The sequence below is a fragment of the Acinonyx jubatus genome, chromosome A1, assembly GCF_027475565.1.
Source record: "Acinonyx jubatus isolate Ajub_Pintada_27869175 chromosome A1, VMU_Ajub_asm_v1.0, whole genome shotgun sequence".
Classification (NCBI taxonomy): Eukaryota; Metazoa; Chordata; class Mammalia; order Carnivora; family Felidae; genus Acinonyx; species Acinonyx jubatus.
Window position 1 is genome coordinate 216,907,401 of NC_069380.1, and position 17,781 is coordinate 216,925,181.

A 17,781-nucleotide genomic window follows, 5' to 3' on the forward strand; every position below is an offset into this window, starting at 1 on the left:
ACAAAAAGGCTGTCAGGCAGGACTATACAGGGAGGTGCCTTTGGAGAGGGTAACTGAAAGTTGTTATGCATCAAGCAGAGTTCTGTTACTCAGCTTTCCCAGGCTCCCTGAGGGTTGGCTTATTTGAATAATTTTGGTGGACCCTGGGGCATAGGGATTGCCCTGGTTGTATGCTGCTTGTTCCCTGGGCTGATACTTAGGGTTCCTATCTATGAAAGCCCAATAAAGGACGCGATCGAGGTGTGGACCTAATGAACTGCTCAAGAAGCTACCTGACCTTTTTCAGGATATCATAACTGGGCCAAAAAAGTGCAAACACACCAACCAACCCCAGACTAAACTGTATTATCGTCCTTAAAAGGAATCTTGGCACTTGTTGCCTTAGCTGACGCCCAAAGAACAACCATACCTTCCTCCAATAATTGTGCTAAAAGAAAGCTTAATTTCTCTAAAATTGTGTCCAGCATGGGAGTAAAATGGGACTGACTAAATGTCCAGATAGTTGAGATTATAATAAATGTATATATTTCTTCTCATAAAAGATCCGATCCTAATCCTGAGTCCTTGCAAATGCTCATCTTTACTAATCAACAAACCTGATAAATAATTATTTGTACAAGGCCTAAAGCCATTACATTGCATTTTCCCGTTTTTAAAATGTGTCATGTGGTGTCTCCTGGATTGGATGGGAGCCCCCAAAAGTGGGGTGACCATTGATCGGGTGGAAGCCAGTGACACACGCTGGTGGTGAAAGAAGTCACCTGAGGCAAAACAAAGGAGATAGAAGTTTAGTGGATACACTGGAAGGGACCAGTGGACAAGACAGCAGAGTCATTGTCTGCAACAAGGCAGTGGGTGGGGGCTTTATTTAAAGGAAGAAGGTGAGGCAGCTGGGGACATAATGGATTTTCCCTTCTTTGGTTTGTGTGCATGATTGTAAGTAGCCCATTGGTTAGTCAGGGCTTATGGATATTTTAAGGTGGGTCGCGTGATGGGCTGTTAGTAGGCAGCCAGGTGGTCCTGTGGGCCCTTTTTACATTCCATGGCTCAAGTCTATTGCCTAAAAGCGACCTCTACATGTCACTGCTATTATTTTCCATGCATTTCACCTGTTTCTAAGTACATCATTGTTGTGGTAACTTTATTCTACACTTTATCTATCCTTCTGAGCATTTTTGCCTTTATTTTATTAAGTCATTTATTATATTTATAGCAGAATTCCCCAACACTACCCTGAGAGATTTTAATTTTTTTTTATGTTTATTTACTTTTGAGAGAGAGAGAGAGAAGGACGGTGTGATTGGGGAGAGGCAGAGAGAGAGGGAGACACAGAATGAGAAGTAGGTTCCAGGTTCTGAGCTGTCAGTACAGCGCCTGACCCGTGGCTTGAACTCACGTACTGGGCGATCATGACCTGAGCAGGTCAGACGCTTAACTGACTGAGAAACCCAGGTGCCCCTACCCTGAGAGACTTTAATTTGTTGTTTTTGTTGTTACAATTGTTTTCCTCTCAGATTCTTGAGAAAAAAAAATCCTAAAATGTCATTTTCTGTCCTTTATCCCTATCGTGATGAGTATTTGCTGGCTTCTTCCACAAAAATGATCATATATTATGATTCTTAATTTTTCTTGAAGTTTTCTTATAAGATAAATTTATAAAGTTATATTTCATCAAGAATTTGCTTAGTTGAAGGAAAAAAACAAAGTTGGAAGATTGATAGTATCCGTCATCAAGACTTACTGTAAAGCTAAGTAATCAAGACAAGAGTGATATTGGTGAAAGCATAGACAGATCATTAGAACAGAATAGAGTGCCAGGAAATAGATACATACATACATAGTCATACGGGCAATGCACATAAATATCTATACAGTCAATACACATACACATACATGCACTCAAGTGATCTTTGATAAAGAAAAGAGGACAATACGATGGAGAAAAGATAGTCTTTTCAACAAATTGTGTTGGAACAACTGAGCATTCACATGCAAAAACTGAATCTACACACAGGCTTTAAACTCTTCAAAAATTACTAATAAATCACAGACTAATTATAAAATATGAAACTATAAAACTCCTAGAAGATTGTATAGAACAAAATCTAGATGGCTTAGGGTACCATGATGATTATTTTAGATATAACACTCATGGCATGCTCCATCAAAAAAATAATGTATACACTAGGCTTTGTTAAAATTCATAAAAATGTTTACTGGGGTGTCTGGGTGACTCAGTTAAGTGTCCAACTCTTGATATCGGCTCAGGTCATGATCTCATGGCCATGAGATTGAGCCCCGTGTTGGGCTCCATGCTAAGTGTGGAGCCTGCTTAAGATTCTCTCTCCCTCACTTTCTGCCTTCCTCTAAATAAATAAATAAATAAATAAATAAATAAATAAATAAATAAATTTCCGGGGGGTGGGGGGGAGAGGTCTACTTTGTGAAAGACAATGTCCTAAGAATAAGAAGGCAAGTCACAGAATGGGAGAAAATATTTCCAAGATGCACATCTAATGAAAGACTATTATCCAAAACATATAGAATTCTTAACATTCAAACTTAAGCAAATAAACAATATGATTAAAAAATAGGGCAAAGATCTTAAGTGACACCTCATCAAGGAAGGTATACAGATGGAAAATAAGCATATAAAAAATGTCCTGTCCCATACATCATCAGAAAAATGAAAGTTAAACAATAAGATACCACTACACACCTCTTACAATGGCCAAAATCAAGAACACTGACAACACCTAATGCTGGCAATGATTCGAACAAGAAGAACTCTCACACGTTGCTGGTGGGAGTTAACATGGTACAGCCACTTGGCACTCCAGAAGTGAAGTATTACTGCTTTTTATTTATTTTTTGTTTATTTATTATAAACTTACTTATTCATTTATTTTGTTTTAAATAAATTATCTTCAATGAGATATCAAATTGTTCATCGATCTGGAATCGTTCTTCATATTTTTAAACTACTCTTCTCACTACTCAAAAAAATAGTGTATTAAAAAAAAAAAAAAAGACTTGGCAGGTCTACACTGGGACTGGTTCCTTAGCAGCCATTTCTTGTCCAACCAAATAGCCGATTGGTAATTGGAGCCAACCAGAGCTGCACTGGGGATGGATGGTGACAGTGTTACTGTGATAAATGTGATAGAGTGATAGATGCTTCTCAACTATCCATTCTATACACTACATTGGAGGAAGTCATGTTACACTACCTCATGATGATACTGAAGACAGCATGAATGATCAAGAACACATAAATGGTTCAAAGTAAAGTTTCAAAGAGAAACATATATTTTCCAATTGGAAATGTACCTAGGATGATGAAAAGTGCCATACCTCAAATGGGAAAGATTGGAAAAGATGCCCAAGAATGTGTTCAAGAATGTGTGAGTTCATTAGCTTTATTATAGGTGAAGCAAGTGAAAGACGCCTTCAAGAAAAATGGAAGGCAGTCGAGAAGATATTGTCTTTTCCATGTCTACCTTAGGCTTCAACAGTTATGTAGAACCGCTAAAATTATACATTCAGAAATTCAGAGAGGCTATGAAAGGAAAGAAAAGAATTGGGGGAACAGTCACAGCTATAGAAGGACTAAGTGACGAACTTATAGAGGAGGCATTTACCAACCAGTTACCAGCTGGCCTAATAACCACAGATGGTCAGCAACTAAATATATTGTGTTTTTTTTGTTTGTTGTTTGTTTTTGTTTTTGTTTTTTTAGGGGAGGGGCAAAAGTGAACGAGGGGCAGAGAGAGGGAGAGGGAGAGAGAGAGAACAAAGTGGGGCTCACCCAGGGCTCATGTTTTTACCTTAAGTGGGGCTGGAGCTCACCAGAATTGGGGCATCAGCTCACCTGAAGCACAAGTCAAGCTCACCTGAAGTGGGAGTCATGCTCACCTGACATAGGCTCAAACTCACCAACCGTGAGATCATGACCTGAGCCAAAGTCAGATGCTTAACGATTGAGTCACACAGGTGCTCCCAAAATGTGTGATTTTTACAACATGATATCAACAGATTTATGTTCTTCAGCAAATTCAGTTTTCACGACCTGAAGAAATGGTGGAATGGGGAGTGTCAGAGAAGCAAAAGAGTCTGTGTGATTCTGGGACAGACATTTAGAAGGAAAAGAGGAGAAAAGATGTCTTTGTATAGTAAATAGCTATAATGTAGCTTTCTGATGCTTGATTAATTGAGTTGTCAATTCTTACTTGAGAGAATCCTTTTCATGAATGATTTTAAAGAAAAATTGGATTTGCAAGGTATAAGATATTTTGTTTTCTTTGAGAGTTTGTTGCTCTGTATGACTCCTGTATGCATGGTATATTGCAATTTGTTACTGACAGTGATTTGTAGATAGTTTCTTACTTTCATATTGAGTCATGTTTCTTTTGTAATTCAAGTAAGCAGCTAGGTTAATTTATGATGTTTGTTATCTTAATAAAATATAAGGGTAGGGTTCAGTTTGGGAAAAAAAAGTAAGAATTTCTCAAAAATCAAAGTCAATAAAATGATGAGAATGTAACTTAACTTTTGAACAGCTGTTCTAAGTTCACAAATAAGTCTATAGGCTCAGCAATTTCCAACCAGTTTCTAATCAATAACTAATCAACCTCACTTCTATATTTATAATTTATGTTTTAATTTGTAAAGCAAGATTTTATTCCTTTTATTTTGCTTCTCTTTTAACCATTATTTTGTAATCTAGTATTTCTATGTGTCCAAGGTGTAAAGGAGGTAATAATGTTTGTGGAAATGCCAAAACAGTTTTCTGGTTCAGATATTTTGGTCATTAATATTTGTATATTTTTATTTTCTTTGTGTTTATTTGCTTGTTTGATTTTCTTTTAGAAGGAGCTGAGTGACTGAGTTATTTAACATTGGAACAAAATTTAGAGTCAATTTCCAATAGATAAAATGTATAGTACCAATCAACCACTTGATTTACTTCATATGTTCACCAATATTTATTGCATAAAAAAATCCATGGCTATCTCAAATCCACTTTTCCAATTCTTTCATATTTACATATACCTTGTCTTTAGATAAACAAAATATCTATCTCAAAGTGTACTCAACATGTTAATGATCAAATGCAAACAGTATAGCATAACAAATAGTTCATAGTAAAAAAACTAAGTCAACTACAGACTTTTTTTTAAAGAAAGGCTTCTAAAATAATTATCTGAGTTCATTAACCATTTCCAGAAAAATAGTTCAATACTGAATATTTTCAGAATTCAAGGCAAAAAGGAATGTTGTTAGTGCCTGCTAAGAAACTTCTATGTATAGATCATTAAGAAAGTTTAGAATGGATACTATTCACATGAGTCCTAGCAGAAATTACATAAGTAAGCCTTATGTAAACATGCAATAGTAACCATGAATAACAAATCTGTAGGATGGTACAAATCAGTTTTCAAAGAGGTGTCTTAATTATCTTGAAATTTGTAAAAGGGACCTGCTATTTAATTCAGTCAAACCATTTTTCTGATTTCAAAATCCAAAACAAAAATCAAAATAAAACTAAATTGTTAAATCCTTAAACAGTTCACAAGTGAAATTTTACACTGATATTTTGTAGATCATGATTGTTTTATTCTTTCTTTACTTGTACTTGAATTCAAGCTTAGTGAAAATGTTAGATTTCCTCTTAACACAGGCACACTCCTTTATGCCTTCCTCAGTGCTGGAGAGAGGACTGGGCCCATGTTAACCTTCTCTACCTCACCACTCAAGTCTTCTAAATTAAAGCTGTATTACAGTTGATAGTGAAAATTTCACTTGCATTTTCTGACAAGACTGACATGTCACACTGACAAATTTCCGACTAAAGAGTAGCACATATTTTTCCAGGATTTTTAAAAATGCTTTCCTAAACTTTATGAATAAATTAGAGATATGTGTATTTTATTTTCTGCTCTCTACTTCTTCCTTTCATGTTATTTTGGATCTATTTTCTAACATATGGTGTATGGCCATATATAATAAAATTATAGAGAAGTGTGTCACAAAATTTGCATAGAAAAACCTATTTTCATCCATATGATTTGATACTTAATTCATTAATTGGTATGTTAGGAAGGTGATATGAGTATTTTTTAAAAATCTGTATAAAATCAGTTAAATAGACAAATAAAGCTGATGTCTATAGCCAGAGGAAAAACAGGTCTAAGTAGTACCAATATGATGAGCTTAATTGAAAATGCTTCATTCACTTCTCTTTATATAGCCATGAAGCTAGTAGCATTGGCTTATTATTTATCCTAATTACATTACCATAATTTTTCTCTTTTTAAATGACTTGCCAAAATGTAAATAGGAGACACATTATGCCACCACGTTTACATGTCATAGAAAAATCTAATATTGTATCATGCTTTGGCCAACAATGTCTACCAGAGAAATACTATGTTATAAATAGTCCATAAAACTTTAATAATCCAATATTAAAGAACTTATGTTGAGCAACAGCAGAACAAAGTATGGTTGGTGATAGACAAAACATTTAAATTAAAACTTTTCCCCAAAATCAATGAAGTAATATATATGGGAATCAAAAGTTTACTCTGGAGTGTATTCCCATTAATGTTCACAACTACAGATTTGGTTATATTTCATAGACTTCCCTAGAAGGGAAACTAACCCTCACTGACCAGATGCCATCAAATTTAATTTTTAAAAAAAAAGTATTCAAAGTATACTTCCCATAATTGGGTAAAGTAAGCTGAAGCTGAAGACAACTTTTTAAAAGGGTGATTTATTGAGGCACGACGGACATACAAAACCTGTAGATATTTAACATATACTAATTGATGTGTCTGAGCTAAATATACATCTGTGAAACCATCATTACCATCAATGCTATAAACTCACTCATCACCTGTGAAAGTTTCCTCCTTTGTGTATTGTTTGTTTTTTTCCTTTTGTGGCAAGAGCAGTTAACATAAGATGTACACACATAAGTAAGTTTATAATACAATATTTGTCTACAGAGACATTTAATTGATTAATAGTAAAATGCCCAATTATTAATTAGAATAAAGTGTTACAGCTAATAATTGTTAAGTAAAAATGTGTCAGATTCTGTGCTACGTGTTGGAATACGAATGATGCCTCAAATACTTTTCCAGATGAAGAGATGAGAATTCAGGTTTACTAGGTTTTATTTCAAGATGCCTGTGGAGATATCTAAAATGTATATGCCCATTATAAATTGGTTACATGCGAAAAATCTGATTTACAAGTCATATTTACAGTGTCAAGAAACACTGATTTACAAATCATATTACAAAGATGACCTTTGAAGATGTAAAAGTGGATGAGATTTCTGTGAGAGAGTACAGTAGAAAATGGAAGAGAGTTCAAGTAAAACAAGGAATACCATCACTTAGGGATAAGTGCAGATGAGAGCATCTTTGAATAAAATTGTGGCCAATAGTAGTAAATGAATTTATCAACCATTTTGTATACGTGACTTTTTTTTGAAATTATTTTTACACTTAAATTTAGGAGGAGAGTATATGGAAGAAGTATATTTAAACTGGAATAAGGAAAAAATGTGTGGCTTACTCTTTGAAGATATTTGTGGACAATAGCAGTGGGTAAAGTACAGTTGCTTGAACATAGCTAAATGGTACATCTGGTGGAGGGTATGTTTGCCCTGATATTAAAGTATTTGAGTATATTATATATATTGGAGGGGCATGTTTTAAGGAGGTGATGGGGCTTTAGAAAAGAAGAAATAGTCAACAGAACCAGGTAGAATGAGTTGCCACTATGCCATATTACTAACCCATAATAAACCATCTTAGCATATTGCTTTCTAATGTATTTAATCTATCTTCACTTAGTTTTTGCACGTATGTATTTTGAAAACAGTCAAGTCTTGTGGGGAATACCTATGTAAGTTGTAGTCAATAGCACAATTTTCAGAATCAATTGTAATTATTTAAGAAACATTTATACTGTAAAAGCTGATCATTTGATTATGACTAACAAACATTAAAACAAAGTGCATGTTTAGGCAGATTCTTTTAACTTATCTTACTGAAAACATTACATGGGAAATATTTGAAAATACTTTTTAAAATATTTTGTGATCTACTTTTATTCTCCCAAGTTGTTTTTCTCATAGTTCCATATTCAATTTATATTTTAAAGGAAAATTAATCTGTATGGTTCTGAATTCTTTACAACTTATCTCATCACACTGCTTTGCATGAGCTATTTTCTATCTGTAAATTTTCTAAATCTCTTAAAAGCCCTTTATTCTATGTTGCACAAAACTATTTTATCTACAGTTTAAGTCAAGGCTGAAAGGACTCAAATTTCTTTGCAAATGAAAAGCTTATTGAGTTAGAATGAGTTGGAAACACTTCCTATTAAAATGTATTTGAATATATCTGAAAATTGTTATACCAGAAAACAATTTGTGAATTTTAACTTATTCTGAACTTTTCCCCAAAATATTTAGAATAATATGATTGTTAACTAAAAATATGTATATTTCTTTGAAAGTACAAGTATTTTCTTCCTCAGTCCAAATATGGATGTTTCTGATTTATAATAATTGGAGTCATTTTTCACAATGCATTGGACTGCTCAGAATAAAATAGCATTAGTTTATAGGCTCAACACAACTGTATTTTGCTTTATTTTCCTAAATTTATGAATGCAACATATCGCACTACCTAATACCACTCAGAAATATTCCTCCTCTCAATTTCTATATTATTTACTGCTTTCATCGTTTCGATTCTTATCATAGGCAGTGTTAAGTTGTTATTTCCACATTTTACCCCTTTGCTTTCTTCTAAAATATAAGCGAATTCAGTACAGATTTGTTCTTTACTTCTTTTTTCAAATTTTTTTATGTTTATTTATTTTTGAGAGACAGAGACAGAGCGCAAGTGGGGGAGGGGCAGAGAGAGAAGGAGACACACAATCCGAAGCAGACTCCAGGCTCTGAGCTGTCAGTACAAAACACGACTTGGGGCTCGAACCCACGAACCCTGAGATCATGACCTGAGCCGAAGTTGGACACTAAACCGACTGAGCCACCCAAGTGCCCCTGTTCTTTACTTCTTTGTGTTCCATAAATGATAAAGACCATAGTTTGTGACTAAAATTAGTACACTAAGTCATTAATTTCTCGTATTCTGTTTATAGCTAAATATTGAGCTTGGGATCCAAGTATGGTAGTTTTAATTATCTGTGATTTATTAGTTATTAGTGCTTCTTATCTGAGCAAGGGTTTTCTTTATCCTGAGATACATTATCAACCTGAGTGAAAAAGGTGGCTGAGCCAAGGATGCTGTGTTTGCATAAAGAACTGTGGAGACTTGTAGTAAAGAATTTCAATTTGGCTTAAGGAACATAGACAATTCTGTAAATATAAATATTTTATTTTATTTTATTTTTAAATACCATTTTAAAAATTTTTATTTATTTGTTTTGAGAGAGAGAGAGAGAGCGCCAGGGAGGGGCAGAGAGAGAAAGAGGGAGACAGACAATCTCAAGCAGGATCCGGGCTGTCAGCCCAGAGCCCAATGCAGGGCTTGAACTCAGGAACTATGAGAAAATGACCTGAGCTGAAATCCAGAGTCAGATTCTTAACTAATTGAGCCACTCAGGCTCCCCAAATTATAAACATTTTACATCATCGCTTCATGTCTCTCATTTTATTTTCTCCCCAGCCCTCAGTGATTCATAATGTGCAAGATGGCATGTGGTTCACAGTTACACACACATACACACACATGGAGACAGCAGTGAAAAGAAATTTTCTAGAATTTCTATAACTTCATTAGTTCAAAGCATCTGCAGTAGTATCAGCAACGGTTTCAATAGAAACAGATACAAAAACTTTGATATATGTATCAAATCTGTTGCTAATTAGTTAATAGTTAATTATAGTAACATATCAAAGACAGCAAGAATATCATCAGTCATCTCATATCACTGTCATTTACTTGAAAAGGCAAGGAGATTAAGTGTTACTATTCTAGGGAGAAATATCAGTACTATCTGCACCCAATATTAAAAATTGCAGTGTGGATTCCATAATTTATTTGCAGCAATATTGTTTTCAGCAAAATAGTTGCTGTTTCGGGTAAGTGTGGTGACTGAAAATGCCACCAGATAACGATACAGATGGATAAAGTGGCTGACACCAGAAAATATCTAAAAGAACTATTTTTCAGAGGAAAAGGTAATATCCTCTGTTTCAAAATGACTTGAAAGAGGATGGAACTTTCTAAGAGTGAGAAAAGAATTTCAAAATGTTTGTGATTCTTTCCAGGCTCTATTTTTATCTTGAAACTGTTGAAGACTAGGAAGTAGTCTGTTTAGGAAGCACCAAGCAAAAGGAAAAAAAAAAAAGGCGCAATTTACTAACATTCTTCTGGGTGTAAGAGACATGGAGATTAAGTAGATTTATTCCCTGTGCCTCCAATGGGATTGACAGAGGCTTAAAGAGATTTTTAAAATATGATGTTACATGTATTATAATAGAATACAAATGTTTCTAGTCTTTGTGAAACTCATACATATCTGAGCTGTTAAAGATGAATAAAAGTTACAAAGGCCAAGAAAGCCACCTAATCAAAGAGTGAAAATGACAAGAGCTAACATTCATTTAGTGCTTTCCTGTGGTTGAAGCTCTTCTGAGCACTTGACATAGATCATTCATTAAATCCTCAAAACAACTATATGAGAGGATCCTATTACAACAGTTTTACAGATGGGGAAAACAAGTTTTAGAATAGTCACATAAATTGTACAACATCACAAAACTAATGGCAGAAGAGATGAACTGAAAACCCAGGCAGCCTGACCCCAGAGCCAACACTTAACGTTTTTCTACTAACCAGGTCCTGAAGAATAAAGTCAATTCACCCTACAATATTCAAATTGTTTCTGTCAGTTATTTAAACATTTTTAAAAGTAAGAACAACAACATACTCAATATGTTATGGTTTTGTGCTGGGAAATTTTGAGATGGCATAGGACTAAAGGCTGGAACATTGTTTAGAAATTATTTCATATGAAATATGTCAGGGTCTGATTTATGATAGAGCAGTGAGTAGAAAAGGGGATAGAATTGAGATATGGAGATTAAAATTTCTAGGAGTCAATGTTTTATCAGGTGCAGAAAGCAGGTAAAGGATGAAAGAGGATTGGGTAGATGATGTTAAGTTTAACTGACATAAGAAATGCAAGTATAATAAACTTAGAGTGTGATTTGAAAGGTGGGACAGCACAAGGTGATTTGAGTAAATGGAGACTGAAATGTCAGGTGAACACTTACAGTTTGTGCACAACAGACAGTTCAATGTATAAGTCTGAAGTGGAGGGAAAGACAAGAGTTTGTGAGTTAGATTTCAATTCCTTTTGTTTAATGACTATTACTGAGCAAGTAGTATATTCTGTCAAAGTAAGACAGATAGATGGAAAGACTGGTAGGAAATCATCCCTGTTTTCAAGGATCTAAACATCTATGAAGATTCATCAGTCTGTGGGTGGAACATGAATTATATTACCCTAGGATAACGTTAGATGGAAAGGCAGAATGGACCAAGTGCAGAATAAAGTGCATACGATAAGGAGACTGATTAAAACAGTAAAATGATTAGAAGAAAACATAACATCTGGTTGTAATGGTAGAAGGATTAGAATAAGGGAAATCTCAACAGTGACCCACACTGCACAATGTCACTATGCAGCATGCTTTTCAGTACTTCTCTCTTGGTTCTCTCTTAGCAAAATTTATCTGTAATCTTAGAATCACTTTACCTATTCAATAATACACTCTAAATATGCACCAAAAATAGCATTGGTCATCCAGCTCCTTTCAGCTCGTTGTTAGGATTGTGCTGAATACAATGGGAAGAAAGGAGACAAGTGTAGCAAAACCAAATTCTAGCTTGTGGGAAGAGTATGACTCCAAAATACAGCCTTTGTCAAAATCACATGAGGAAACGCAATCATATCTCAGTCATAGGTTAATTTCTTAGAGTCAAAAGATGTAGAAAAAAACATACATGAGGCAATATTTTGTATAGAAGTATGATCTACTTGAATAAAATTGTTTCTACGTAGTTGCAACTTTCATATTTATGTTAGCACTTTCAAGCAGGAAAAATTACAGGATAATTTCAATGTTCATAAACAGAGCATACATATTTTAAGTCTTTTTCATATATGGAATTATCAGACATTTATAGAACTGAATCCTGAAAAGAGTGTGAGGCAACAAAAAGTGAACAAAACCCAAATGCCAAGAAGTAGACAGTCCACAAACATGCCACTTATAATCTATTACTGAGAAAAATTTCAACAATATTTTATTTGGCATTTATTAAATGTGGGAAAATGTAAAGACTTACTGTATAGCTTAACTTTTCCCAACATGGTAAAATTACAGATATTTTCTGATATATATATTCTGTTACTTAATCAAAAGTAAAAGGAGTGAAATACATTATAAGTAACACAAGATGATCTGGTTCCTTATGTTCAAGCATACATCTTTCCTAAGGATTTATATTGAATCTGAGGTTTAAAAATGTATCAGAAGAAAGAAATAAATGTGAACAAAAAATTGTTATTCACAGGGGTGCTTGGGTGGCGCAGTCGGTTAAGCGTCCAACTTCAGCCAGGTCACGATCTCACGGTCCGTGAGTTCGAGCCCCGCATCAGGCTCTGGGCTGATGGCTCGGAGCCTGGAGCCTGTTTCCGATTCTGTGCCTCCCTCTCTCTCTGCCCCTCCCCCGTTCATGCTCTGTCTCTCTGTCCCAAAAATAAATAAAAAATTGTTATTCACAAAAACACCTGATTTTTTTTTAACTGGCTGAAAGTTGATCTTATAAAATAAGCTATTTTCTCTTTAAGTGAATTTCTTAAAACTGTGTAGCACTATTACTTTTTTGTAATTAACGGTACTATTTATTCACAAGTAATATAAAATACATAATAAGATGTCAGTTAGGAAGAACAACTTCACAAGAACAAGTTCTAGAACATGCTGTACAGCTTCCTTTTGTATTTGCCATAGTAAAGACACTGATACTTTCAAATAGGTTAACTGATAAATAGAAATAAATAATGTTGTGATGTTTACCATCTGGAATGTGGACAAGAGCCTTAAAGCAAGCTCCTTCTCACCTCCTTCTCCAGAATTAAGCCCCTGAGCAGCCAATATCAGTCCTGAAACAGTCACATTCTTAAGCTCACACAATCTCCATGCTGTTTCTCAAATGTCTCCTCAAAAGTCACTTTACTTTAGTTGTGGTTATACCAAGCTCTTTGTTTGGTTTTTCCACCCACAGTAAGTCAGATACAACAAATTGGAAGTTTCAGGGAATGAGGCATGAGGCTCAAAGTTATGGATGATACCAAGAAGGGACAGCTGGTCAACTAATAGCCAGGGAGGAGACCTAAGGACAATAGAAAACAAGTCCAAATACTAAGGAATCCAAATGGGGATAAGTAGGCCTATTAACCTCAATAGCCTTTGGGGGAATTACTACTTTAGAGTAAAATAATGTTCATAATGTGACCATCAATCTTTAAGAACAAATAAAATTCTCCTTCAGTATATTCTTTGCAACAAGGTAACTGTTTAACAACATAACCTTTACCAAATTTTTATAAAAAATATTTAAATTAGTAATCTTAATGCTTTGCTCATATAGAATTTTTTTTCTGTATGAATGTAGGACAAGTGAAGTAGTTTTGTACAATGGTTGTTCAACTCACTTAAGCTCTGATGAAAATTCAGATACTAATTTTCATGTATTTTATTTAGTTCCTTTATTTTCTCCTTCCCTATCTCAAGGAGAAAATACCTTTACAACAACTATATTATATTCTGGTTCCTATTTTTTAGCCTCTGACCTTAGGCAATCCAATTAAGAAAGCCTCTCAATTCCTAACACTATTAATTTTATATTTAAAAATATTTAAAGTTAAATATTTTAGGAAAAAAATTGTATACATCTATTTTTGTCTTATTGCTTTTAACTGTAAGAAAATTGAATCTTGAAAGGTATGGTTCTCATGTACAGTAATTATAACTACGCATTTAATCACCAACTGGTCCATCTATTTAGTTTGCCACCAAGAATCAGGTAACAGCAGTGGTCAACTGATTTTTTTGAGCCCAAGGTCCATCTGGGTGGATTTCTCACAGAATAACTCCCATATACATTTGCCAATTACTTGAAAATTATATCTAGATAAAATTTGGGGAAATATTTCTGATGGAGAGGTAATAACAAGCATAAATATAGATAATCCTACAAAAATACCTTTATTCAGATATTTATATTCAGATAGTTTTCATCTGTGTCTCTATCTCCATGGCTACTAATCCATACGTCACTTTTAAGTCCTCATTGACTGCAAGGCACATTGTACTCTATATGCATGCAATTATTTAAACACCATCACCAACCTGCAATGGGCATTATTGTCTAGATGCTTTTCAAATGACTTTCCCAGTGTCACTTTTGGCATTAAGTGGCATAGCTCAAACTCAATGCAGACTGAAACATTGCCTATGACTAATTAAGTCAAATATGCAACACCATCTAGCCTTCGCTAGACAAATGCATGGAAACAAGAGACAGCTATAGCTGTGGCTACAGCATTCTACAATCTCACAGGTGAAGATGAAAATCTGTTGGGGGCTCTGAGGACAGATAAGATGAACGTAGATACACAGGTCCTGAGTGGCTTAATTCAAGGAGGATATTGTTTTCCTTAGTGACCAGTCCCATGGAGAGGAAAGAACTGCCCTGAGGGACAAAGGTAGATTTCCTATGAGTCCTCTCAAGTGTCCCACCATCACATCTTGAAGAATTTGGCTATAATTGTAGCAGCATCCACAACCTCCTTCCTAATCCTCACTGAAGTGTGCTCCCGGTTAGAGAATCGAAATATCTTTCATAAGAATATAAGCTTCATGCTGAAGCTGTCCTATTCATTACTATGTCTCTTATTCCATGTATGATTTGTACCACATAGAAAATATTTATTAAATAGTAATTGAGCTAATGGAAGGACAGAATTGGTACCACCACTGCAAACTTCCATAATCCCAGAAAGAATGTGAATATAGGACCCCTTGACTTTTTTGGACATACTGACTAATCTCTTATCATAACACCCTCACCTATGATTCACTCAGGTGGGCTGGTGCCCTTGACTGAAATCATTCAGAGACAGCAGGGGGTGATACAGGGGTGTATTTTCCTACCTTTTAGTGTATATGGTCTTGACCTCTTATGTAGATAATAAACATCCAGTGACTATATGCCAAGTATGCTTGTTAATTTTTATGTTGATAGCCAATTTATTGTTATAGGTAGTAATTTATAATATAATTGTGTTTATGAAAATTTATTATATAATGTTTTGAAATCATTATTAGAATTTATAAAATATGTAATATAAAAATAATGTCACATATATCTAGTCTTGAAGAGGCAGAAAGTCTTCCTAAAACGTCTTAGGCTTTCAAGTTTGCCAGAGAAAATAACTTATGACCGAATTGGCTTATAGTTTCCAAGTTTTGCTTGTAGTCAGAGACAGTCATATGCTTTTCTCTCAGGAGATATTCTAAAGTTAAATTTAACTCTGTCCCCAATGAAATGAATCAATAAACTCATTAATAACCTATGTTGATTAAACATGAAATTATGTTTGATCAGAAAAATGCATTTTAGGCCAGGTACACATAGGTTTTAATGATTATAATTAATAAAACTGAAATGCCGGTCCACTATCAATATCCTCCTAGAAGTGACTAAGGGTCCTTGCTATAAACTAACATCCTAATCAAAAGGCATTCTGCAGATGGTGCACAGAGCAGCTCCCCATTCTGTTCTCTGAAACCTGCTCTTTCACACTGACTATTTGGAAGCAATGTTGCCCCAGAAATGATTAGAGGGTTAGGAAAGTAAGTATTTGGAATGAGGTGAGTTTTCTCCAAATATTAAACAATTTTTACACGGGAAAGGAAAGACTCATTCCTTATTTATCCAGAGAGCAGCTTACAATGAGTATTGTCCATCTGTATATAGTGAATATCAGTGCAAAAGGTAGTGAATCAAAATTTATTCCATCCACATGTACAAAAGGCAAAAGATGAGAAATTAACATAAAATGGTCCAGAGTTGTTAAATGCTTCTATAAGGGCAAAAATAAAATTTAAATATACTGTATAGAAAAAATTGCTGTCTAATCTATGTAGAAGACCCCATCAAAACAAACAACAGGCAACAAAAAAATACTCCATGTAAACCAAGCTTACAATAAAAAAGAACACATATCAAAAGAAAAAAAAAAGCACCATTGTGATGAAAAGTTACAGACATAACAGAAAAACTTCACCCCCCAAGTAAAAAGACAAAAGAGCACATTATAGCATAAATACATATAGTTAAAAATTGTAAAATAGTATTTTCTCCTAAAGATAAAATGTGATAGCAGCTTTAAAAGCACAAATCATTCAGTAAAGAGCTAAATAACATATCTAGAAATGAAAACAACTTTTATAAATACTCAATTCCCTGTATCAAATCTCTTTCTGTTCAAAATAACTAAAGTGGCATTTGTTTTTTGTAGCTTAACTTTTTCTGATACATCAAGGATTTATTCCTCCAGAAAATTTTAGCAATAGTGTTTTTGTTAGTAATACTCATGTACTAACTAATGTTGCCATTGATAAAAATATCTTCCTGGGAATGGAGACTCTACAAAGGAACCGTCATTTGATTGATGTCTCAACATAAAATTTAAAGATGTCTAAATCATATATTTTAACGAGTTTTTTTAATACACTGTTATGGCTATCTCCTTAAATATGATACTATAACTCCATACATTAGAATAATGGCACACATATCAAACTATTGGTTGACAGATTAGGAAACGTGCTCTCAATATGGAGCAATCCTATATGAATTAATAATACCAATACCTGTTATCACCTAAGGATTGTTGCTGCTGAAATACTTCCTGTCTTTTATATTCACTCCTAGTACTACTTTCAACATGTAGTACATTTTAAATAATCAGATATATATATCTGATTATATATATCATATATATATATATATATATATATATGATATATATATATATATATATGTTTTTAATTTGGCATGGTGTGAAGGGTTTCATAGCTAAGTGTATTTTCACAGATAAAGAAATAGTGGTCTAACAGTTTAAGTTAAATTATGTCAGGAAGTCCAAGTGACTAATTTAGGCACCAGCCAACATATATCAGGAATGCCTGATCTCAGAATTCAGGTTTAATCTTTATTCTGCCTGTGTCACATCATCTAAAATAACAACCAGGATGGAATAAAGTTGGGAAAAATAAAATGAAGAATGATGAGGGATATAAATATCAGTTTTAACAAACCACTGCAAAATTTAGTGCCTCCTCCACCCCAGCAAAAATAATCATTTGTTCTCATAATTCTATGTGTTAGCTGGGCATTCTTTCAGTCTGAGTTGGCCAGGCTGGGACTGGTTGACCTAGTACACGCTGACTCATCTATGTGGGTTCTCAGCTGAAAAAAGATGGGCTAACTAGAATGTCTGAAACCACTTTCCAGGTCTTGCATTGTTCAGCCATTCTGCCTTTGACTAGTTCATATGGTGAGACATTCCATCAGAAAGACGGAAAATGTCCCAATATATAATTATTTTACATCTCTCTGCCTTCCTTACCTGTTAAATAAGCAAGGT

General features: G+C 34.3%; 1 pseudogene; it reads left to right on the forward strand.

Moving 5' to 3' along the window:
- The window catches only part of LOC106986985 (nuclear transcription factor Y subunit beta-like), a 105,165-nt pseudogene that overhangs the window by 1,982 nt on the left and 85,402 nt on the right, over window positions 1-17,781 (forward strand).